Source organism: Pseudoliparis swirei, chromosome 15 (assembly GCF_029220125.1).
Source record: "Pseudoliparis swirei isolate HS2019 ecotype Mariana Trench chromosome 15, NWPU_hadal_v1, whole genome shotgun sequence".
NCBI lineage: Eukaryota > Metazoa > Chordata > Actinopteri > Perciformes > Liparidae > Pseudoliparis > Pseudoliparis swirei.
The window spans coordinates 2,522,907-2,547,906 of record NC_079402.1 but is presented as its reverse complement, the minus strand read 5'-3'; positions in this window follow the sequence as shown (position 1 = coordinate 2,547,906).

The window sequence follows — 25,000 nt, the reverse complement described above, 5'->3', positions numbered from 1 at the left end:
GGCAGATGGATAGATGGATAGATGGATGCATAGATAGATGGATGGGTGGATGGATGCTATTCTTTGCATTAATATATATATATATATATATTATTATATATGTTTCCATTAAATGTTATATTGACACTGAACTAGTTCATCTTTATCTCAGTGATAGAGTCCAAATGAGGATAAAATATTACTATGACCCGGAAATTCTGCGCAAGAAATTTGGCAAACATAACCAGACATACCCCTCCCCTTGGGGCGTAGCCACGCCCCTTTCTTTGAATCCAGGTGAACACCGAGGAAACCTCTTGTACGTTTTTCTTCCTTTCTCTCTTCGGTCTGGTGGTTTCACTAAATCTGGAGATGACGGTGTGAGATGGAGAGAATAAACATCGGCGTCAAGCGAAGGCAGAATGGTAAAAAACACACAAAAGAAACGCCTCCTCGCTTCATGAGAGGAGAGGAAACGATGACGCGTCCTCCTCTTCGACCCTAACTCACTTTTAGCGGAGCAGAGAGAAAAAATGAGCGATACGTGTCCTCAGAAACGACACATTAAAAAGACATCAGCAAACACGCGTCTCAGGAGGATGAACACAACGCCATGTGTGGAGGCCGCAGCAGGAATGAGCTCCGCCCCCAGGATTAACCCTTCACTACTACAAGTGATCACAGCGGTTTGGGCTGTTACCACGGAAACGTCAATCTAATTACGGCCGGGGACGATCCATTATGTACCGGATAAATCCACCATGTACACACCGAAAAATAATGGTTCTTTAAAAGGCGTTGTGGTTCTACGAAGAACCATCACCTACTGAAGAACCATTTTTTTCATTTGAGGAACCATTTATAGGTCCTTTGAGACACCTTTGTAGGTTATTTGAAGAACTCTTTAAGGAAATGGTTCTTTCGAGAACCCTTGTTTGAAAGATTCTTTGTGGAACCAGAAATGGTGCCTTAAAGAACCATGTTTTGCAGGTTCTTTGAGACACCTTTATAGGTTCTTTGAAGAACTCTTGAAGGAAATGGTTCTTTAGAGAACCCTGGTTTGAAAGGTTCTTTGTTGAACCAGAAAGTGTGCATTAAAGAACCATGTTTTTAAGGTTCTTTGAGATACCTTTGTAGGTTATTTGAAGAACTCTTGAAGGAGATGGTTCTTTAAAGAACCCTGTTTTGAAAGGTTCTTTGTGGAACCAGACATGGTTCTTCTATGGCATCACTCTGAAGAACCATTTTCGGTTCCAGATGCTCCTTCGTGGTTCTGTGTGTAGAGCCGGTCCCCTCTGAGGGAGATGCAGCAAATCCCACTCGGGCGGGGGCGATCCCGGATAAATCCACCATGTACACACCGAAAAATAATGGTTCTTTAAAAGGCGTTGTGGTTCTACGAAGAACCATCACCTACTGAAGAACCATTTTTTTCATTTGAGGAACCATTTATAGGTCCTTTGAGACACCTTTGTAGGTTATTTGAAGAACTCTTTAAGGAAATGGTTCTTTCGAGAACCCTTGTTTGAAAGATTCTTTGTGGAACCAGAAATGGTGCCTTAAAGAACCATGTTTTGCAGGTTCTTTGAGACACCTTTATAGGTTCTTTGAAGAACTCTTGAAGGAAATGGTTCTTTAGAGAACCCTGGTTTGAAAGGTTCTTTGTTGAACCAGAAAGTGTGCATTAAAGAACCATGTTTTTAAGGTTCTTTGAGATACCTTTGTAGGTTATTTGAAGAACTCTTGAAGGAGATGGTTCTTTAAAGAACCCTGTTTTGAAAGGTTCTTTGTGGAACCAGACATGGTTCTTCTATGGCATCACTCTGAAGAACCATTTTCGGTTCCAGATGCTCCTTCGTGGTTCTGTGTGTAGAGCCGGTCCCCTCTGAGGGAGATGCAGCAAATCCGGTTTCACGAGGGTTCTGATGAGTCCAGCGCCGGCTGCATCTGGAGAGGCAGTTTCGGGAGAAGGAATTGAAATCCTGTGGTGGTTCTTGACGACGTGAATTTGCACATTAAACTTGTCCTTTCTTTTTTTTTCTTTTTTTTTCTCGGAGACCAGGAAAATTAATTCGGAGTGAAAGGTTGAGGCCGCTCATTGTACTTTTTGATTTTATTGTCCTGGGAGCCTTATTACATGGAGACAGATTGAGTCCTGGATTTGCAGATGGCAAAGTTTCCACAATTTGAGATCAAATAGGAAAACTACTCACACATTTGATACAACGTCTAACTTTGAACATTCCCCGCTTTTATAAGTATAGCTTATCATATTTTCATAAAACCCCTTTTTTTGTTTTTCTGACGTTGATATTTTGGGTTAATGGTGAAATGTCGTCTACAGTTTCCTGCGGTCTGTGTCCGGTAATATATAACAGCATGATGAAGGGAGAGCGGGAGAGAGACCTGAGAGAGACCTTTTCCACTCTCGGCCGCCGCAGATGATGAAAGGGTGAAGGAATGCTGATGTACTGTATGAATGCATTTTTGGTATGTTTCATAACATGTTATGTTTTCTGTCAAAATCATACAAGAGAAGAAGAAGACTTATTGAGCTGGAGGCCCACTCCCACTCAACAGGTCATGCCGGGTCAAGGTCGGATTGTGGAGACTTGAGACGAAGGTTTGACTCCCCGCCCCCGGAGGTCTGGATCGTGGTCCATGCCGACTACCAACTCTTCATACACTCTGGTCAGGGATGTCGTATGTGTACAGATTGTAAAGCCCTCTGAGGGGATTTTGTCATTTGGGATATTGAGCTATACAGAATAAACTGAATTAAATTGAATGTAAAGACGGAGAATTATAGGCCAGATCCGCCGGCTCATCCCAGAAGGGATGCTCAACATCGTTATCTCACAGTATTGCGACCGGCACGCCCAACAACCACTCCGTGAATCCACAATTTAGTTTTCTTTTAGACCTAAAGGTAATAATTGTAACTGCGTTATCAGCCGGGGATTCTCAGAGGAGCCTTTCTTCTGGGTACCTTTCGGATCGCTATTCAAGGACGTTAACGCAGAATAAACTTCCCGCCGTAGCTCGGAAAAGGTCACCGCGCCATAGCTGCATACATTAAAGCCGGAGCAATTACATATCTGTGGAAGTAAGGGGGGGGGGGGGGGGTGGATGTACAGCTGTATGTTTACCTCAGACGTGGAGGCGTGGGATGCTCCAGGGAGGTGAGTCCTTCCCCTCCCTCCGGACGTTGATTTGATCCTGTCCAGCCATTCAATACGATCTGCTCACCGTTCATCTGAACCCAAACCGCTTCAATACCAGCGATCCACATCTGGGTCAAAAGCGAAACCATGTGCGGCGGCGTGCAATTAAGCTAACGCAACAAGAAAAAATGCCCCAGATGGAATCTTTTGCCGAATTCCACGTCCTGATTTTTAGTTTTTTTATCACCATTAGAAATGTTCTCTTTTTTTCTGGCTAATTAGCTCATTTGCGTCTGTTTATATTTGGACATAAAAAATCAGTCAACATAAAACAACCCTTTCTAAAAAAGAATTAAAAAAACGCCCCTCTGATTATTAATAATGCCTCGGAGCTTTGTTTATACATGCGACCAGCTTCACTCATCCGTCTGATTTGTTTTTTTTCTCATGAAACCACACCAAACATGTCGCCCGCGATACATTTGTATATGATCTCTCTCTCCGCTCGTTGACATTACTCATGACCGACAAACAGAAAAGACGGATTGTGTCAGCAGCGTGCCTGCAGACGGGTAATTGGCCTTCATGAAGTGGTGAAAGCACTAATGACCTCCACAGGTCTCGCTGTGCGAGAGACATCTGGTGAATAATCTCCCTCACCGCTGTAATATAAAGTGGTTCTGATTCAGAGAGAACCGGAATCGATGCTTCACCTGCGACTCCTCTCACAGCTTTGGCCGCATTCAAGCATTTTTTAATCAATACGGCTTTTTTTGTGTGTGTCCTCGGACGTTAAACCCAGAGCATCGATTCAAATCGAGTCATTACGCTCCGAGATCACAGAGCGACGCGACACTGTAAAGGATTAAAGATCCATTTCCTCTTCGGTCTGGACGTGATTGCGCTCGCGGTGCCGTAATGACCGGCATTCGGTGATTTCTTGAACCCAGTGGCTCTGATAACACGAGTAACATCGAGAGGAAGTCGTCTTGGGACCACGGAAAGTATTTTCTCCTTCTTAGTCGTGTGATTTCTAAAACAAAATTAGGATTATCCTGATGGCAATTCTATATATAGTATACTGTTGTTGTTATTTCCCCCGATGTCTCTCTCTCTCTTTCGCCCTTATAGTAATTGACAGCATTCAATTCTGACTTGTGTCACACGTTAAAAAAGGTCCATTGGTGCTCCTCCAGACCGATAACCACGGGTACAGCAAGGGACCACGGCGTGAATGTGGCCCGGGGCACGCTCCTCACAGCGGGGCCCGGCCCCCCCTCTGCCGCCCCCCCGCCGTCGCTTCATCATGTAACAGGCGGCTTTTTTCAGTTGTGGGTGAGAAAAATGAGACCAGGTGTGGCCGGGTATCACACGAGCAGGAACAGAAAATTCTTTTAGTAGTTTACAAAGAACCATCACCGACTGGAGAACCATTTTTTCGTTTGAGACACCTTTATAGGTTCTTTAAAGAACCCTGGTTTGAAAGGTTCTTTGTGGAACCAGAAATGGTGCCTTAAAAATTGTTTGGAAGGTTCTTTGTGACACCTTTAGAGGTTCTTTGAATACATATTTAAAATATAAATATTTCCTCAAATAACCTATATAGTTATCTCAAAGTACCTTATAAACATGGTTCTTTAAGGCACCATTTCCTTAAAGAGTTCTTCAAAGAACCTATAAAGGTTCCTCAAATGAAAAAATGGTTCTTCAGTAGGTGATGGTTCTTCGTAGAACCACGAAGCCTTTTAAAGAACCCTTATTTGTGTGTATGTTGTCCCTCAGGCCACATTACTGCAGCGTCCCAGGGTTTGAACTCCAGCTTTTGGACCTTTCTTGCTTCCCTACCCCTCTCCCTCCAATCAGCTTCTACTATCAAATAAAAGGTGTAAATCAAACCCCTAAAGAACCGGACCATTTCCCCGCCGTCCCTCTTAGAACCCGGGTACCTGTGCAGATCCTTGGACTGTTGCTTTCTGTGCGATCACTCTAACGAGGAAGTGTGATTGTGGTAATCGAATGCAACTTTTGACTGAACGATTTGTCTTCAGATAATAGGACTCGGAAAGTATAGGCTCATCACCGCCTAGGTAGACAGGGAATTGATTGACGATGACGATGATGATGATGATAATGATAATGATGATGACGAGGCCAAAGGAGACAAGGCTTTGAATAAAATGTTGCTATTATAGGATAGAAAGAAAACTATTGACGAAACATTTTTGGTGAAAATGTGTTTTTTCTACTCGGTTGGACGTCGTCTCTGCAGAGCAAACGGAGCAAATCTTTGAGGAGCTTTGAGGTTCAGTTCAAACCAGCCGCCTTTGGTTTTTTGGTGTGAAAAGGAGGGTCCTGGTCCAGTTCTGGTGTCGTTGAGGTTTGGTCTCAGAGCAGCCGATGCCGACCCTCGGCTCTTTTGAGAGCATATATAGGATTTCACCATGAACTCAAAGGCGAAGGAACTATTTAATGTGAATCTGTTGAGGAAGATTCAAGATTCAAGGATTTATTTTCCATTTGTGCCCCTAGACCAACAGTCCAGACACATTGGAGAGCTAGAGCAGGGCTCTCCGAGTCAACAGTTTAGACAAACACTATCATAAAAAAGAACAACATTGAAAATATAAAAAAAACACGAGTTGGTAATATGTATACAATAACAAGAAAGGTGCTTGTATGTACAGTAATCTGACTATTTTAGGGAAAGAAGGGTAGGGTCTGTTATATTTCTTGTCCTAAGTACCCCTTTTGCAACCAGAGGAGTCGCCGCCCGGTGGCCATTAGAGAGAATGCAGGTTAAAGCCACTTGGCTATAGGTTGCTGTTCTGCTTGTTACAGAAAAACCCGACGATATACTGAGAATGTGATGTCTTTAGGTCCAGTGTTGGATACATTGGTCTTTTGATCAACCTGTATGAGCGACACACATATTTATGCAAATCATTTGGTAACCACAGCAACAGGTATGGGAGTAAGCGAGTTCTTTCATCCTCAAAAGCAGCCGTGTTGTACTCTATCCACGTCGTCTTTTCCTTTGCGTCTCACACGGTAGCCGTTCCTCGTGCCCGATGGCGCCCGGCGGATAGATCTCGTGAATCAACGTTCGACAACGTTGATCTGACGCAGCGTGAAGCAGAGCGAAGAGGAGACAATGTGTCTTCAGTTCCCATTCCAAATGGACCGGACTACCTACGTGTGTGTGTGATAGCAGCCTTAATCATACCCCCCCGCCCCTCTCCCATGCAATTGTTACGCGCATCCTCAGATAATCACAAGTGGTGAGGACCATGAGTCACACTCATACGTCAGCTCTCGGGTTGAGGGGAAGAGGAAGACGGAGAAATGAGGGAGGAAGGGAGGAGGGACGGGTATCGAACGGGTGACAGAGCGAAGACAGCGGGACGGAAACGAGGACGGACAAGACGCCCGCGAGTCAAGTGTGAGACGCCTTCAAGCAACGACGCTGGGAACCCCTTCAGTTCTGTTCTGTTTATTTCACACGGCCCAATATTGCCTCAGAGGCACATATACGACATCCCTGACCTTTGACCTCACATCGCATCAGGAACAACTCCCAAGAAAGAGAGAAAAACCTTCACAGGGAACAAAGTGAAGAACCCTTCAGGAGGAGGATCCCTCTCCAGGACGGACAGAACAATAGACGTCATGTGACCAGAGTTACATCAACACATGAATATGAGTGTGACTGTGTGTGAACAGCATGGATCCATTCGCCCGACGTCACACACAACGGGTCGGCCGCCGAGCAGGAGGGAGAATACAGAGGCGAGGTGGCGAGAAAGACGGAGGCTGAAAAGGCAAAAAGGAACCAAAGGGGTGAATTACAGGGATGGAGGGGTGGAGGGATGGAGGGGTGGAGGGGTGGAGGGATGGAGGGATGGAGGGGTGGAGGGGTGGAGGGATGGAGGGATGGAGGGGTGGAGGGATGGAGGGGTGGAGGGGTGGAGGCCAGAGGAGGAAGAGTCAAGCGGAGCATCATTTGCCAGGCAGAGATGCAGCACGGACCACCGTGGAGCTTCATCCCCTCGTTTTTATCTAAGGGCGGTGGGGTGTGTGTGTGTGTGTGTGTGTGTGTGGGGGGGGGTCACATGTTCCTTGTCAAAGTGTGTGGATGAAGACTGTCGTCCGGAGGAGGTCTGATGGCAGTCGGCTCTTCCTCTCGCGGCCGAACGACCTCAAACCGCCGCGCTCTTCTTCATTAAATGGAAACGCTAATGTAACAACGCATCGCGCTTCTGCCACGAGGCGGAGCGCCAGTTTTTCTTCTTCTCCCCGCTATCAGCGCTGATGGCCGTGTTGCTCATCGGTTTGAAGGATCTGCCCGTGAACACACGGCGAGGTTTGGAGCAATGGGTCCACGTGGAGCATTGTGTGAGTGCTGCTGTGCTCCCCAACAGGCACCGCCATGCATCTCTAACTATCCTCTCAAGGAACAATAGACGTCATGTCCCCCCTCCCCGCTCGCCGTATCTGTGGCTCGGTGGAGGTTTGTTTTCTGTAAACAAGGTGGAGGTGGAGGTGGAGAGATGTTCTGTAAATAAGGAGGAGGTGGCTCCGCCCCCCTTTCTGACGGACACCACCAGGACATCACGTGACCTACGAAGTGCAAAGTCTCGTTCTTCACATATTGTTCCTGTGATATTCGTCAAAGAGACGTCTCTCCTCACCAGAGGAGGAAGTGATGTCATCTCTCCTCTCTTCTCTCTCTCTTATCGCCCGGGGCGACATTAAAGTTTCACTGTGTAATAAGTCGTGATTTCAAAAAGGGTCATATAACGTGAATTAAAAAAGATAAAACTTGGACTGTACTGCATCGTGACCCCTCCCCCTGACCTCAGGTCAGTCCTCCGGGTTGCATCACCGCTGGTCAGCAGCCAGACGTTAGACGCGTCCCGCGGTGCGGATCCCGATCGGGGGATTTGAACCCCAAACCTCCGGGTCCGTGTCCCTCTCGTTGGCGTCGAGGTGTGACGGGCAGCTCAAGGGCAGCCGGCTGTGAGTGATAGGACCCCATCTCCCTCTGACACACGATCCATCACACATCAAAACAAACGCTCCCTCTTCTCCGTCTGCATCGGAGCGTGTGCTCCATCTGGATCACATGTCCACTGTTACATTGATCTGCAGAATTTTCTTTTTTTTGCCATCCGTGCAGGAGACGGCGATGTGAGCCGGGCGGCCGCGAGCACGCCGACCTCGGGCGATATCGGGCGATATCGGGCGAAACGACGGATCGTTCCGACATCTACAAGAAAACACTGAACTCAAAGTCATTAAAACATGAAACATTCAAATCAAGGCAGGAGGCATCAGAACCAGCCAGGTCCAACGGACCCGGAGAGAGAGAGAGGAGCTCAGTGTAGTGGAGAGGAGAGGAGCTCAGTGTATCCTAGAGGAGAGGGTGCTCAGTGTATCCTAGAGGAGAGAGGCTCAGTGTATCCTAGGAGGAGGTGCTCAGTGTATCCTAGAGGAGAGAGGAGCTCAGTGTATCCTAGAGGAGAGGTGCTCAGTGTATCCTAGAGGAGATAGGAGCTCAGTGTATCCTAGAGGAGAGAGGTGCTCAGTGTATCCTAGAGGAGAGAGGTGCTCAGTGTATCCTAGAGGAGATAGGAGCTCAGTGTATCCTAGAGGAGAGAGGAGCTCAGTGTATCCTAGAGGAGAGAGGAGCTCAGTGTATCCTAGAGGAGAGAGGTGCTCAGTGTATCCTAGAGGAGAGAGGAGCTCAGTGTATCCTAGAGGAGAGAGGTGCTCAGTGTATCCTAGAGGAGAGAGGTGCTCAGTGTGTCCTAGAGGAGATAGGTGCTCAGTGTTTCCTAGAGGAGATAGGTGCTCAGTGTGTCCTAGAGGAGAGAGGTGCTCAGTGTTTCCTAGAGGAGAGAGATGCTCAGTGTATCCTAGTGGAGAGAGGTGCTCAGTGTGTCCTAGAGGAGAGAGGTGCTCAGTGTATCCTAGAGGAGAGAGGTGCTCAGTGTATCCTAAAGGAGAGAGGAGCTCAGTGTATCCTAGAGGAGAGAGGAGCTCAGTGTATCCTAGAGGAGAGAGGTGCTCAGTGTGTCCTAGAGGAGAGAGGTGCTCAGTGTATCCTAGAGGAGAGAGGAGCTCAGTGTATCCTAGAGGAGAGAGGTGCTCAGTGTGTCCTAGAGGAGAGAGGTGCTCAGTGTATCCTAGAGGAGAGGTGCTCAGTGTATCCTAGAGGAGAGAGGTGCTCAGTGTATCCTAGAGGAGAGAGGTGCTCAGTGTATCCTAGAGGAGAGGTGCTCAGTGTATCCTAGAGGAGATAGGAGCTCAGTGTGTCCTAGAGGAGAGAGGTGCTCAGTGTATCCTAGTGGAGATAGGTGCTCAGTGTGTCCTAGAGGAGAGAGGTGCTCAGTGTATCCTAGAGGAGATAGGAGCTCAGTGTATCATAGAGGAGAGAGGAGCTCAGTGTATCCTAGAGGAGAGAGGAGCTCAGTGTATCCTAGAGGAGAGAGGAGCTCAGTGTATCCTAGAGGAGAGAGGTGCTCAGTGTATCCTAGAGGAGATAGGAGCTCAGTGTATCCTCGAGGAGATAGGAGCTCAGTGTATCCTCGAGGAGATAGGAGCTCAGTGTATCCTAGAGGAGAGAGGAGCTCAGTGTATCCTAGAGGAGATAGGTGCTCAGTGTATCCTAGAGGAGAGAGGAGCTCAGTGTATCCTAGAGGAGAGAGGAGCTCAGTGTATCCTAGAGGAGATAGGAGCTCAGTGTATCCTAGAGGAGAGAGGAGCTCAGTGTATCCTAGAGGAGATAGGAGCTCAGTGTATCCTAGAGAGAGGAGCTCAGTGTGTCCTAGAGGAGATAGGAGCTCAGTGTATCCTAGAGGAGAGAGGAGCTCAGTGTATCCTAGAGGAGAGAGGTGCTCAGTGTATCCTAGAGGAGATAGGAGCTCAGTGTATCCTAGAGGAGAGAGGAGCTCAGTGTATCCTAGAGGAGAGAGGTGCTCAGTGTATCCTAGAGGAGAGAGGAGCTCAGTGTATCCTAGAGGAGAGGTGCTCAGTGTGTCCTAGAGGAGAGAGGTGCTCAGTGTTTCCTAGAGGAGAGAGGTGCTCAGTGTGTCCTAGAGGAGAGAGGTGCTCAGTGTATCCTAGAGGAGAGAGGTGCTCAGTGTGTCCTAGAGGAGAGAGGTGCTCAGTGTATCCTAGAGGAGAGAGGTGCTCAGTGTATCCTAGAGGAGAGAGGTGCTCAGTGTATCCTAGAGGAGAGGTGCTCAGTGTATCCTAGAGGAGAGAGGTGCTCAGTGTATCCTAGAGGAGAGAGGTGCTCAGTGTATCCTAGAGGAGAGAGGTGCTCAGTGTATCCTAGAGGAGAGAGGTGCTCAGTGTGTCCTAGAGGAGAGGTGCTCAGTGTATCCTAGAGGAGAGAGGTGCTCAGTGTATCCTAGAGGAGAGAGGTGCTCAGTGTATCCTAGAGGAGAGAGGTGCTCAGTGTATCCTAGAGGAGAGAGGTGCTCAGTGTATCCTAGAGGAGATAGGTGCTCAGTGTGTCCTAGAGGAGAGAGGTGCTCAGTGTATCCTAGAGGAGATAGGTGCTCAGTGTATCCTAGAGGAGAGGTGCTCAGTGTATCCTAGAGGAGAGGAGCTCAGTGTATCCTAGAGGAGAGAGGAGCTCAGTGTATCCTAGAGGAGAGGAGCTCAGTGTATCCTAGAGGAGAGAGGAGCTCAGTGTATCCTAGAGGAGAGAGGAGCCCAGTGTATCCTAGAGGAGAGGAGCTCAGTGTATCCTAGAGGAGAGGAGCCCAGTGTATCCTAGAGGAGATAGGAGCTCAATGTATCCTAGAGGAGAGGAGCTCAGTGTATCCTAGAGGAGAGGAGCTCAGTGTATCCTAGAGGAGATAGGAGCTCAATGTATCCTAGAGGAGAGAGGAGCTCAGTGTATCCTAGAGGAGAGAGGAGCTCAGTGTATCCTAGAGGAGAGAGGAGCTCAGTGTATCCTAGAGGAGATAGGAGCTCAGTGTATCCTAGAGGAGAGAGGAGCTCAGTGTATCCTAGAGGAGAGGTGCTCAGTGTATCCTAGAGGAGAGAGAAGCTCAGTGTATCCTAGAGGAGAGAGGAGCTCAGTGTATCCTAGAGGAGAGAGGTGCTCAGTGTATCCTAGAGGAGAGGTGCTCAGTGTATCCTAGAGGAGAGAGGAGCTCAGTGTATCCTAGAGGAGAGGAGCTCAGTGTATCCTAGAGGAGAGAGGAGCTCAGTGTATCCTAGAGGAGAGAGGAGCTCAGTGTATCCTAGAGGAGAGGTGCTCAGTGTATCCTAGAGGAGGAGCTCAGTGTGTCCTAGAGAGAGGAGCTCAGTGTGTCCTAGAGGAGAGGAGCTCAGTGTATCCTAGAGGAGGTGCTCAGTGTATCCTAGAGGACAGAGGAGCTCAGTGTATCCTAGAGGAGAGAGGTGCTCAGTGTATCCTAGAGGAGAGAGGTGCTCAGTGTATCCTAGAGGAGATAGGAGCTCAGTGTATCCTAGAGGAGAGGTGCTCAGTGTGTCCTAGAGGAGAGAGGAGCTCAGTGTATCCTAGAGGAGATAGGAGCTCAGTGTATCCTAGAGGAGAGAGGTGCTCAGTGTGTCCTAGAGGAGAGAGGAGCTCAGTGTGTCCTAGAGGAGAGAGGAGCTCAGTGTATCCTAGAGGAGATAGGAGCTCAGTGTATCCTAGAGGAGAGAGGTGCTCAGTGTGTCCTAGAGGAGATAGGAGCTCAGTGTATCCTAGAGGAGAGAGGTGCTCAGTGTGTCCTAGAGGAGAGAGGAGCTCAGTGTATCCTAGAGGAGAGAGGTGCTCAGTGTGTCCTAGAGGAGAGAGGTGCTCAGTGTGTCCTAGAGGAGAGAGGAGCTCAGTGTATCCTAGAGGAGAGAGGTGCTCAGTGTATCCTAGAGGAGATAGGTGCTCAGTGTATCCTAGAGGAGAGAGGTGCTCAGTGTATCCTAGAGGAGAGAGGAGCTCAGTGTATCCTAGAGGAGAGAGTAGCTCAGTGTATCCTAACGTCCCCCTCAGCCTCTCAGCCTGTAGCAGCGTCTCTAGCTCTGGCCCATGTGAACCTGGTTCTATTACTATCAGACCTTCAAGAGGAAAGTCTTATCAGATTGAGAAACACAAATATAAATCAAATTCCATTTTGTTTTTTGTCTTTTCGCTCCATCCTCTGGGGACCATGAAGGAGCGGTTCGTCGTAATCCTCCGGGCACCTTGAACACCTGAGGTGATGACATCATCTCGTAGTTGTTGACCTATCTGAATGAAAGCGACAGGTGTGAACCTGAGAGGTCAGACCGGTTCTTCCTCTGGCGCCCTGGACGTTGTGCGTCATTTAAATGCTCCAACGATTGTTCATGTTTCCATCTCTGAATGAAAGTAAATAAAAGCTCATGTTACCCACAATCCACCAGTGCATGAACTACACACAGCGCCATAACAGTGCATCCATCTACATAATTAATGGGATTGTGTTGAATTGTCTTGGACCACAAACACTTTATTTTTAAATCTAACACGTAAATAAATTCCAGAGTGGCAGCACCTGCTTGGAGGTGGTGTGAATGTGGAGTCACTTGGGTTTCATTGATCGTGGTGTTGATTGGGCATCCGGAAACTTCTATACATGTGAAACCGAGGCAGGAACACACAGAGTGTGTTTTATACATACATGTATTATCTTAAAGGATCCATGTCACAAAAATCATGTTTGTTGATGGAAGATTCCAAGAGGAGCTTCAGAGCTGGATTTGATGCCTCGTCTTTCAGTTGTTGCCGGGCGGATTGGAGTGTGAACCCCCCCCCCCCCCCCTTCATGAATAATTAACACATAAAATTCAGTCACAACATTGAAGGCAGAGTGTTGTGTTGGGCATTATCTTTAGTAAATGATCGCGAATAGTTGATAGGAAACGTTGAATCAAGCCTTTTCTGCTTTATATCGACTCATAAAGGTCAATAAAATAACTGCGATGCAAACTTCTGATTCTGATGATGGAAATATAAAAAGAATTACTGTGAATTGTAAATCTGTGTTCTGTTAAATATGGATATGAAATCTTGTTTCTCTAAACTAGAACTATAGGACCGCAGAAAATACACAGAAAAACAAACGTACAACCATTCTTAATACAATAATAGGATTTTAAATAGGAATATCAAAATCAAATCTATTTTCAATTAGCTATTAAATTTGATTTATTTTAGTATTTATTATTTATTTTCGCAGCGACTTCAGACCTCGTTGATTGATGGCCTCCATGTTTCATCGTCTGCCTCATTTAATCCACGCAGATATTTTGTTGTGTTTACCAACTAATTTAAAACTTGTCACATTTTTTCTCTCGGCTTTGACACAATTTATAAATTCATCAGTTTAATGTGGAAGAAGTGAGACGTGAGTCCCTCAATTAATACGCCGGCTGCCTCATATTACACCATGTCAGAACCTCAAAGTATTTTATGGGAACGGTTATTATATATATTATTATTCAAAGAATAATTCAGGATCCAATGATTTAAAGTTTAACAATATTTAATGGAAAAGATGATTTCTCTTATGTTTCACAATACTTTCCTCCAGAATATTCTTCATAATATCACTTATTAATTATCATATTTATGTATTAATTTTAAAACATAGGCTCTTATTTACATGTGCAAGTTCATATAAAATCCACTACAGTATCCGGTCAAATAATGCTACACTATGGGCAATATAATAATAATTGTTATTATTTTCATAATTATAATAATAATAATAGCATTATCGTAAATTGTATCGGACTTTTGAATCTTCAACACAAAGTGCTTTTTAGATTACAAATGATAAATCTGGACTAAAGCCCCGCCCCCTCACCTCTACCACCAGCACCTGTATAATAATAATACAAATAATAATCCTAAAAATAATGATAAAAATACTAAATATAATTAAAGCTGCAAGCAGCGATGAACGGGTCCTCTTCCTGCTTCGCGACACTGATTTTACTTTGCTAGTCGGTGGCGCTTTGACTCTGAGTGAAAAAGGCTTGTTGATATCCTCAGGCCTTGAATTCTCTGAAGCATGAGAAGTTTGGAGTAGATTTGAGCGAGTCAGGGTTGCGTGGCGCTGTGAAAATTTGAACATATACATGCATCATGTGTATCCATGTGAAGTCTAGACCATGTCATGTAAATTACATGTGAATGTGATTCAGCGTGACGAGCTCCACAGGAAGCATCATCGAGGTCTTAGGTCTATTCTGGTATATTTTGAGGCGATCTGAATAATCTAGGAGCAGTGTATAAAGTAAAAACATGTAACTTCCTAGTGCCACTAGTTGGCGCTAAGTCCAGAAGAAAAAATTAGCATATGGATGTCTTCAGGGTCATTATGTCATGATGTATGAGAAATATGGAGCAGATTCCATTATGTATGGCTGAGTTACAACAACGTCAATTTTCATGGCGAATGGCGTTTCTTTCCAGAAAAAAAATTAGCATATGGAAAAATTAGCATATGGACGTCTTCAGGGTCATTATGTCATGATGTATGAGAAATATGGAGCAGATTCCATTATGTATGGCTGAGTTACAACAACGTCAATTTTCATGGCGAATGGCGTTTATTTCCAGAAAAAAATTAGCATATGGAAAAATTAGCATATGGATGTCTTCAGGGTCATTATGTCATGATGTATGAGAAATATGGAGCAGATTCCATTATGTATGGCTGAGTTACAACAACGTCAATTTTCATGGCGAATGGCGTTTCTTTCCAGAAAAAAATTAGCATATGGAAAAATTAGCATATGGATGTCTTCAGGGTCATTATGTCATGATGTATGAGAAATATGGAGCAGATTCCATTATGTATGGCTGAAGTTAGGTGTCTTTACAAATCAGGCCACACCCCTTGGATGTTCATTGGTCCATATCTTTTGAACGCAATGACATATTAACTATCTTTCGAAGATTTATGATGGCATTGAATCAATAATGAACCACAACAAGTTGTGTATGATTCGGACGAAGCGTTTAGGAGAAGTTGGAAAAAAACAGTTTTTAAAGAAATTCAAAATGGTGGAAAATCTAAGTAGGCGGAGCTTAGGGGTCTGAGAGGCTTTTTTGTAGAGCTGGTCAATTCTGACCTCTGGACCAAATCTCAAGTCAATCGGTCATCGGGGGAAGAAAACTATTGCTACTGAAAATGAAAGTTTGTAGGGGGCGCTATAGAGCCATTTCTTTATGTACTAATACGAAAACTCAATAATATGAAAATTTTCACCAGTCTGCTTCTGCATGTGGAATTTAAGTCTGCTGGGGCGCGGGGTGCGGACAGTCGACGTTTGTTTCTGAAATAAAATAATAATTAAAGCAGCAAGCAGCGATGAACGTCCTCTTCTGCCCGCTTGTCGGGGGGGTGCTGGCCGGCCGCGGCCCTCGGCGAGCGAGCGCCGCAGCGTGTCGGCGTTTTTGACGTTCAATCACGCGACACTGATTTTACTTTGCTAGTCGGTGGCGCTTTGACTCTGAGTGAAAAAGGCTTGTTGATATCCTCAGGCCTTGAATTCTCGAAGCATGAGAAGTTTGGAGCAGATTTGAGCGAGTCCAGGGTTAGCAGCAGGGCGCTGTGACAATGTGAACATATACATGCATCATGTGTATCCATGTGAAGTCTAGACCTTGTCATGTAAATTAAATGTGAATGTGATTCAACGTGTCGCTGAGCTCCACAGGAAGCATCATCGAGGTCTAAGGTCTATTCTGGTATATTTTGAGAGCGATCTGAATAATCTGCGAGGAGCAGTGTATAAAGTAAAAAACATGTAACTTCCTAGTGCCACTAGTTGGCGCTAAGTCCAGAAAAAAATTAGCATATGGATGTCTTCAGGGTCACTATGTCATGATGTATGAGAAATATGGAGCAGATTCCATTATGTATGGCTGAGTTACAACAACGTCAATTTTCATGGCGAATGGCGTTTCTTTCCAGAAAAAAAATTAGCATATGGAAAAATTAGCATATGGATGTCTTCAGGGTCATTATGTCATGATGTATGAGAAATATGGAGCAGATTCCATTATGTATGGCTGAGTTACAACAACGTCAATTTTTCTTTCCAGAAAAAAAAATTATCATATGGAAAAATTAGCATATGGATGTCTTCAGGATCATTATGTCATGATGTATGAGAAATATGGAGCAGATTCCATTATGTATGGCTGAGTTACAACAACGTCAATTTTCATGGCGAATGGCGTTTATTTCCAGGGAAAAAAATTAGCATATGGAAAAATTAGCATATGGATGTCTTCAGGGTCATTATGTCATGATGTATGAGAAATATGGAGCAGATTCCATTATGTATGGCTGAGTTACAACAACGTCAATTTTCATGGCGAATGGCGTTTATTTCCAGAAAAAAATTAGCATATGGAAAAATTAGCATATGGATGTCTTCAGGGTCATTATGTCATGATGTATGAGAAATATGGAGCAGATTCCATTATGTATGGCTGAGTTACAACAACGTCAATTTTCATGGCGAATGGCGTTTATTTCCAGAAAAAAAAATTAGCATATGGAAAAATTAGCATATGGATGTCTTCAGGGTCATTATGTCATGATGTATGAGAAATATGGAGCAGATTCCATTATGTATGGCTGAGTTACAACAACGGCAATTTTCATGGCGAATGGCGTTTCTTTGCCGGTCCGGCAAACGCACAAAGTTTAATATTTTTGAAATCTTTCAAAGATTTTTCAAGACAAAGGTCTCAAGACCATACTGGCCAAGTTGTGAATGAATCGGGTGTAAGCTCTAGGAGGAGTTAACTGTTTTACAACCCCTAAAAACATGAAAAAAGGGCAAAAAGGCATATTTTGAGGGATTGATAATAGCGCCCCCTAATGTTCAAACGTTATGAAAAATGTAAGGTAGGTTAAAGGTGTCCTTGTGGACATAGGCTACCAATTTGGTGAGGATAGTCCAAGTGATTTGGAAGTTAGGTGTCTTTACAAATAAGGCCACACCCCTTGGATGTTCATTGGTCCATATCTTCTGAACGCAATGACATATTAACTATCTTTCGAAGATTTATGATGGCATTGAATCAATAATGAACCACAACAAGTTGTGTATGATTCGGACGAAGCGTTTAGGAGAAGTTGGAAAAAAACAGTTTTTAAAGAAATTCAAAATGGCGGAAAATCTAAGTAGGCGGAGCTTAGGGGTCTGAGAGGCTTTTTTGTAGAGCAGGTCAATTCTGACCTCTGGACCAAATCTCAAGTCAATCCGTCATTAGCGAAAAAAACCGTGAGTACGAACACTCTAGGGGGCGCTATAGAGCCATTTCTTTATGTACTAATACGAAAACTCAATAATATGAAAATTTTCACCAGTCTGCTTCTGCATGTGGAATTTAAGTCTGCTGGGGCGTACGGGGTGCGGACAGTCGACGTTTGTTTTACGAGAAAAAGAATAATAATAACTCTTAGAAAAACAATAGGTTCCTCTACGACGAAGTCGACGAGGACCCTAATAACTCTTAGAAAAACAATAGGTTCCTCTACGACGAAGTCGACGAGGACCCTAATAATAACTCTTAGAAAAACAATAGGTTCCTCTACGACGAAGTCGACGAGGACCCTAATAATGGCATTATAGTGATTTAAATCTGGCTTTTCTATCTTAAACACAAAGTGCTTCCCAGATTACAAGATTTATAAAACATTTAATAAATCAGGAACCCACTTAAGCCCCGCCCCCTCACCTTCACCACCACCACCTATGTAATAATAATAATGGTATTATCATCATTTATATCGGACTTTTGAATATCAAACACAATGTCTTTTCTAGATTACAAGATTTACAACATTTTAATAAATCAGGAACCCGCTTAAGCCCCGCCCCCTCACCCCCACCACCACCTGTATGATAATAATAATAATGCTATTATAATAATTTAAATCAGATTTTTCTATCTTAAATACAAAGTCTTTTCCAGATTACAAGATTTACCAAAACAATTATAAATCAGGAACCCACTTAAGCCCCGCCCCCACACATACCAAAATGTAAATACCAAAAGGTTAATTGTAGAATAATTGCTCAAAAACCTTAATTCAACCCAATTGTGTGGAAAGAAAAGGACCATTCTAATTATTTTTAGCTTGATTTTGACGTTTTTTTATTTGAAAAGATTTTTTTTTAAATCCATTTGCACCTGCCGGAGTGAAAAAGCTCCAATTACTGCGGCGTGTGTTCGTCTCACGCCGGGCGCCGCCTCTAAACGCGCTACGCTCCACATTTGTCTAATTGGACTCTCCCGGGGACCTTTGAACGCACCGCAGACGTCTTCTTCTTCTTCTTCTTCTGAGTACTTTTACTTTTTGTGCTTTTGATATCTTTTTATGCTAGTACCTTAAATATACATATATTTAATATTTATATATATATATATATACTGTATATTTAAAATATATATATTTAAGGTATTAGCATATACAGAATATATATATAAGATATATATATATTTAAGGTATTTGCATATACAGTATATATACATATATATATATATATTTAAGATATATATATTAAAGGTATTAGCATAGATAGTATATATTTATATATATATATATACATATTTAATATATATATATATATTAAGATATTAGCATATATATATATATATATATATATATATATATATATACTTCTTCTTTGTCTCGTGTAACCGTCTCTCACAAAGAGCTATAATCGTAAAATAAAGAATATGAAATAAAAAATGCTCTTCCCGTCTCGTGTTCGTCGTGGTTATTTTATTGGCTGATGACTAATTAGGGAAATGGGTTTCTGTGGCGCATGCTGAGGGGTTTCATCGTTGCCTGGGAGATGATGTCGTCTGACAGAATATCGGAGAACATTCGTAGATGATCCTCCTTTCTGGTTTTCTGTTTCTGAAGCCGCCATTGTTCCCCCCCCGCATGTTTTGTTCTGCCGCGGTGGCTTTGTGTGCCGTTGGGATTCCCTCCTCTCGTTGTTGTTTCCACTCGCAGGACAACAGCGTGTTTGTTTTGCAGGTTTTTCCTGATAGAAACATCGAGACCACAGAAAACGTCTGACAGCCGTCGAGAGTCGGAGAGACGGCCGTCCTTTGTGCTCCAAATGTCACCGCGGAGCCGGAAGAGAATGTCAGAGTGATGTGTGTGTGTTCATTGTGTCATGAAAACACACACGGCAGAAGATCTCACTCTTTGTCTGCGTGATATTTCAAGTAATGCGCTGGAGACGAGGACAATTAGACAATTAGTGAGGCAACGAAACGTCTAAATATGATCATTTAAAAGGGTTTTTTAACCGGCGGTTCTGCTGCTGTCAGAGAACTGGATCACATGGTCGGCCTTTATGAGTCACATGGTTCAGAGCGTTTCCCCAAGTATATATACATATATATACTGTATATGCTAATACCTTAAATATATATATATATATATCTTATATATATACTGTATATAGTAATACCTTAAATATATATATATATTTATATATATACCTTAAATATATATATATATATACTGTATATGCTAATACCTTAAATATATATATATATATATCTTAAATATATATATATAAGTATTAAATATATATATATATGTATATATATATATAAATATATTTAAGGTACTAGCATAAAAAGATATCAAAAGCACAAAAAGTAAAAGTACTCAGTATCAAATATATACTGTATATGTATATTTAAGGTATTGCTCAACATGTTGCTGGGTAGCTTGTAAATTCTCCCCTCTGGATCAATAAATCCTAATTAATATAATAACATCGTATTCATTGATTCATCGTTACGCTCTTCGTCCAAAAACCTGAAGCCAAAGCAGTCAAATAAATATGTTGAAGGAAGTAAAAACACGTTTGGCTCTGCAGATCCTCCCTCTGCACTCGGAGGCCGAGGAGGAGGAACCGGAAATATGTCCATGATCCTTTACGGCAAGTCTCCCGTGTGACCCCGGTGTGACCCCTGTGTGACCCCAGTGTGACCCCCGTGTAACCCCTGTGTGACCCACATGTGACCCCTGTGTGACCCCAGTGTGACCCCTGTGTGACCCCTGTGTGACCCCTGTGTGACCCCTGTGTGACCCCAGTGTGACCCACGTGTGACCCACGTGTGACCCCAGTGTGACCCCTGTGTGACCCCTGTGTGACCCCAGTGTGACCCCTGTGTGACCCCAGTGTGACCCCTGTGTGACCCACATGTGACCCCTGTGTGACCCCAGTGTGACCCCGGTGTGACCCCAGTGTGACCCCTGTGTGACCCCAGTGTGACCCCTGTGTGACCCCGGTGTGACCCTCGGGGGAACGCTTCATCTCCATCATGAAACACCAGCAAGGTGGAAAAAGTCATGTGTGAACCCGTCTCCCCAAAACAACCCAAACCACGAACCCACGGGCCAAGAGTGTGGTGATGAAGAAGAGGGGGGGGGGGAGAAGAGGGGTGGGGGGGGCTGCTGCTGCATCCCTCACCAGCCAGGGCGTTAATAGGCAGCGAGCGGGTCGGAAATGACTGCGAGTCTCTCATTGCTCACAGGAGATGGAGAGTTCTGCAATTACCCCGACGCGGCGCTCGCCTCAGGATGAGCCGGCCGGTGATTTCTCCAACGGGCGAGGAAACGGCGTCGGAGCCGGCGGCCGACGGCGGGAAACAAACAGCGGCTGCTATTTACGTCTAAACATCGTGGGTTTTTTTCTTCTCATTCCGGGGAAAACAACCCGCAGAGCGGACTGCGGCGTCGACGCGCGCGAGTGGACGCCGCCGCGGGAGAGTTTCCACACGCGGGGTTTAGAACCCTCATCCCGCCGCCGCCGGGGAACCAGAACACGTCCCCGCGGGGCGACGGGTTCCCCGGGCGTTTCGTCATCATGTCAAATAAATACCGAGCGCACGCCACGTTTAAAAAAAAGTATTTGATAGAAATGAATGTTTGTGCGATTGTGCGGACCCGTGAGCCTCTCTCTCGCCGCTCTGACAGGCTAATGGGAATAAAATAACGGCGTTGTGACAAAAACATGACACCCCCCCCCCTCGCCTTCCCCCCCCCCCCCCCCCCCCTCCACGATGATCGTAAATCACCGGCTGAGCGAGAAGAAGAAGAAACGTGTTATTATCTCTCCTTTCCGTGGCCAAGCGCCCGGGTCACGGATGTTAAGTCATAATTTCCGTGGCTCGGTGAATTTATTCCATTCCACGCCTCGGGCCTGTGTGCACGTGCACGTGCACGGCTTTCAAAAGGTCCGGGTTGCTCTCAGAAGTCCGGGTGGGGGGGTTGTCTGGTTGTCATATTTAGGGACAAGAGAGGGAAGTGATGCATGCTGGGTAAGACTAACAGCAAGAAACGCAAGCTAAGTGACGGGAATCGCGTGCATGTTTTTGCGGGTTGTTGTTGTTGTTGTTTACGCATTTCTTAGATCAGAGGAGCAACGAGGAGGGTTATCAAGTGTTTTTGAGGGATTTGCACCCCAACACGTTCTCTTCATCCAAGATTCAAGATTCAAGATTCAAGATGTTTTATTTGTCACATACACACACAGGGTGTGCAGTGAAATGAAAGTGGCAATGCTCAGCAGGAATGTGCAAGGGCAACAAGTACACACTATTTACAAATAAAAAACAACACAATATTTACAGTAAGTGTGTGTGTGTGTGTGTGTGTGTGCCTAAGAGGGGCAGTTGTGTGGGTCTATGTGGGGGTCCTGGTGAGGTCGGAGTTCACAGTCCTGATGGCCTGAGGAAAGAAACTCCGTCTCAGTCTCTCTGTTCTTGCAGCGTGACTACGGAGGCGCCTGCCTGACCGCAGCAGCTGAAACAGTCTGTTGTTGGGGTGGTCTTCTTTCCCGGTGTCGGTTCCGTTCTCAGAGCTCCAGACTCTCGTGATGAAGATGTTCACCGGTCATAAATCTTCGTGCGGCTCTGATTTCTCCGGCCGATGTTTTTTCGTCCATTTATTATATTTCGGCGCCGATGTCCTGATAGAGGACGCCTTCGTCCACGCCGTCCAGGGGAGACAGGTTGATACAGCACGAGGGTTTCATTCAGACAATACATGAAGATTACCTATAAAGGCGTCTCAAAGAACCTTCTAAACATGGTTCTTTAAGGCATTATTTCTGGTTCCACAAAGAACCTTTCAAATCAGGGTTCTTTAAAGAACCATTTCCTTAAAGAGTTCTTCAAAGAACCTTTAAAGGTGTCTCAAAGAACTCAAATGTTTCTTACAGGCCTTCAGAGTCTCAGAACCCAAGAGCATCAGAACAGAAACAACTCCACATAAAAAGCCGATGGTTTCCTAAAGAACACTTGAATCTACCAAAAGGACGAAGGACAGTACTATCATCATTTCTGATCATTGTGGTACGGTCCCTATGGTTCTGTGGTTCTGTACAGGCTGGGAGTGGATACATCTTAGTCTGTATGGCATGCATCTGAGAACATGGAATACATCTTCAGGTACTTAAAGGGGAACACACACGGGTTAAACCCAGGCCAGGAAAGAGACATTAAACGAGCATGAACGTCAGCACGGCCGAGGGAGATCTGAAGCGTCCATATCTGGGGCTTTTAATCTCTGAGAAACACTCGGACCAATAACACTCAGAAGCAGCGAGCGATGTTCAACATTTAAAAAAAAAATCAAATGCAAATACAGCCCGTTATCTTCTCAGTCTCCAGAGCTAGCGGATGACCCCACGGCTTAACGGGATGCTTTGGTTTATCTGAGGGAAAGTAACACATCGTCTCATTTTAGAGTTTTTTTTTTTTTGCTTAGAAAAACCATGAATGGTTTATCAGAACCGTTGGGGATTAATTTTCTTCGATGAATTGATGAGATCCACAAACAAGTCCAGGTCACGTTCCAGCGGCAACAACAACAACGGCCATCCTCCTCTTCTTCCTGCTCCCACATGAAAGGACCCTTCAGGAGAGTTTCAGCCTTGGAGGTGTTGTGCAGGTCCAACCCACTTAGAATGCATCCCTCATGCATCCCCCCCCCCCCCCCCCCCCAGTGCCAAACAGCATTATTTGCACTGCAAGGTCAACCCTGTTGAGGGGACTCCAGGAGGGGGCGTTGAATGGGGAGAAAAACAGGAGATGGTGGCGAGCGACTCTGGTGTGTGTGTGTGTGTGTGTGTGTGTGGCCCCCCAAGGACTGAGCGATTGCTATTCCTTGGAGGCCCGTGGGAGGGATTTGTGCTTTTATTGTTGTATTTGAATGGATTCACAGAGATAGATTGGAAACCTTGAAAGAGGAATTCTCTCCATTTTTAGAAAGAAGGTAAAACGCTCTGAGGGCCTCCGGGAGTTTTAAGGGAAAACGGCTCCATCGATTTTAACCACACACCCAAAAATGTATGTGCCATCTGGAAGAAGAACCATTTGTGGTTCCACAAAGAACCTTTATAACCAGGGTTCTTTAAAGAACCAGTTCCTTAAGGAGTTCTTCAAAGAACCTATAAAGGTGTCTCAAAGAACCTTCAAAACATGGTTCTCTAAGGCACCGTATTTGGTTCCACAAAGAACCTTTCAAACAAGGGTTCTTTAAAGAACCAGTTCCTTAAATAGTTCTTCAAAGAACCTATACAGGTGTCTCAGATGAAAGAATGGTTCTTCAGTATGGTTCTTCCTAGAACCACACTGCCTTTTAAAGAACCAGTATTGTTCTGTCTGAGGGTCCCAAGTGGTCGGTTCGATCCCCCGATGTTCTCTTCTTCATCCCCCCGTCTCTCCGGCTGCATCTTCTCGGTCTAACCGAGTGAAGTTAGCCTCAACATGACGACGGGGTCCTCGACCAGAGTTATTATTATTATTATTGTTGTTCCCATCTCCCATCTCTCACATCGGCCCCGGAACTATTCAGCCGGCGTCAACAGAGGAGCCCAGAGAGTCACTTTATGATACACATCACATCAAGAGCAAATATTAATGCTCAATTCCCCAGCACCGTCCTATAATGAGCAATGTCACGCTGACTCCTGGGGAGGAACGCCATGAATAACATGAGCAAATCACAAGGGAGAGCAAGAGGGGAATAATCAGGACCCCCCAAAAAGGGCCCGGCCGGGTCCCAGCGCCGAGCCAGACACCGTGCCTGGAACTAAAGGAGCTGTTATCGGACGCGACAGGGCCGTCTGAGGCACAGGCCACGCCCCCTCGGGCCCCGCCGTCTGCCGACGCGTGAAAATGCCAAAACAAGATGATTTGTAATACTTTCTAAAGAGAAGCTTGACTTCACCTTTTCCCCCCGAGAGTACAACTTTAACAAGAGGGTGTGTGTGTGTGTGTGTGTGGGGGGGGGGGGGGGAAGTATTTTAGCTAATTCTTTCTTTCCTTTTCAGGCCACCCTCCGCTCAGAAGTGTGTTTATCGTTCCTCTCGTGGACGTCTGAGTTTCAGGGGGCAGAACGGTGAACGTTCAGAGCTGAGAGGGAAAGATCGGCCGTAAACCTCGACGTCACGACGAGATCTGAAGACGACTGTTGACTCCAGTGATGTGGAAACACACACTCAGAATTCACTTTTAATTTCATTTACTTTTTATTTATTTATTTTTCTCTTTTTTCTCTCTGTTTTTCTCTATTTTTCTCTATTTATTTATTTTCTCTATCCATTTATTTTTCAAAAAAAAGTATCTCTAATTTCTTCCTCTATTTTTCTCTGTTTATTTCTTTTTCTCAATTCATTTATTTTTTATAAATGTTGTTTTTCCTCTCTTTTTCTCTCTCTATTCCTCTATTTCACGATTTGTCTCTATTTAGATTTCTCAATTAATTCTCAATTCTTTGAGGAACCAGAAATGGTTCTTCTATGGC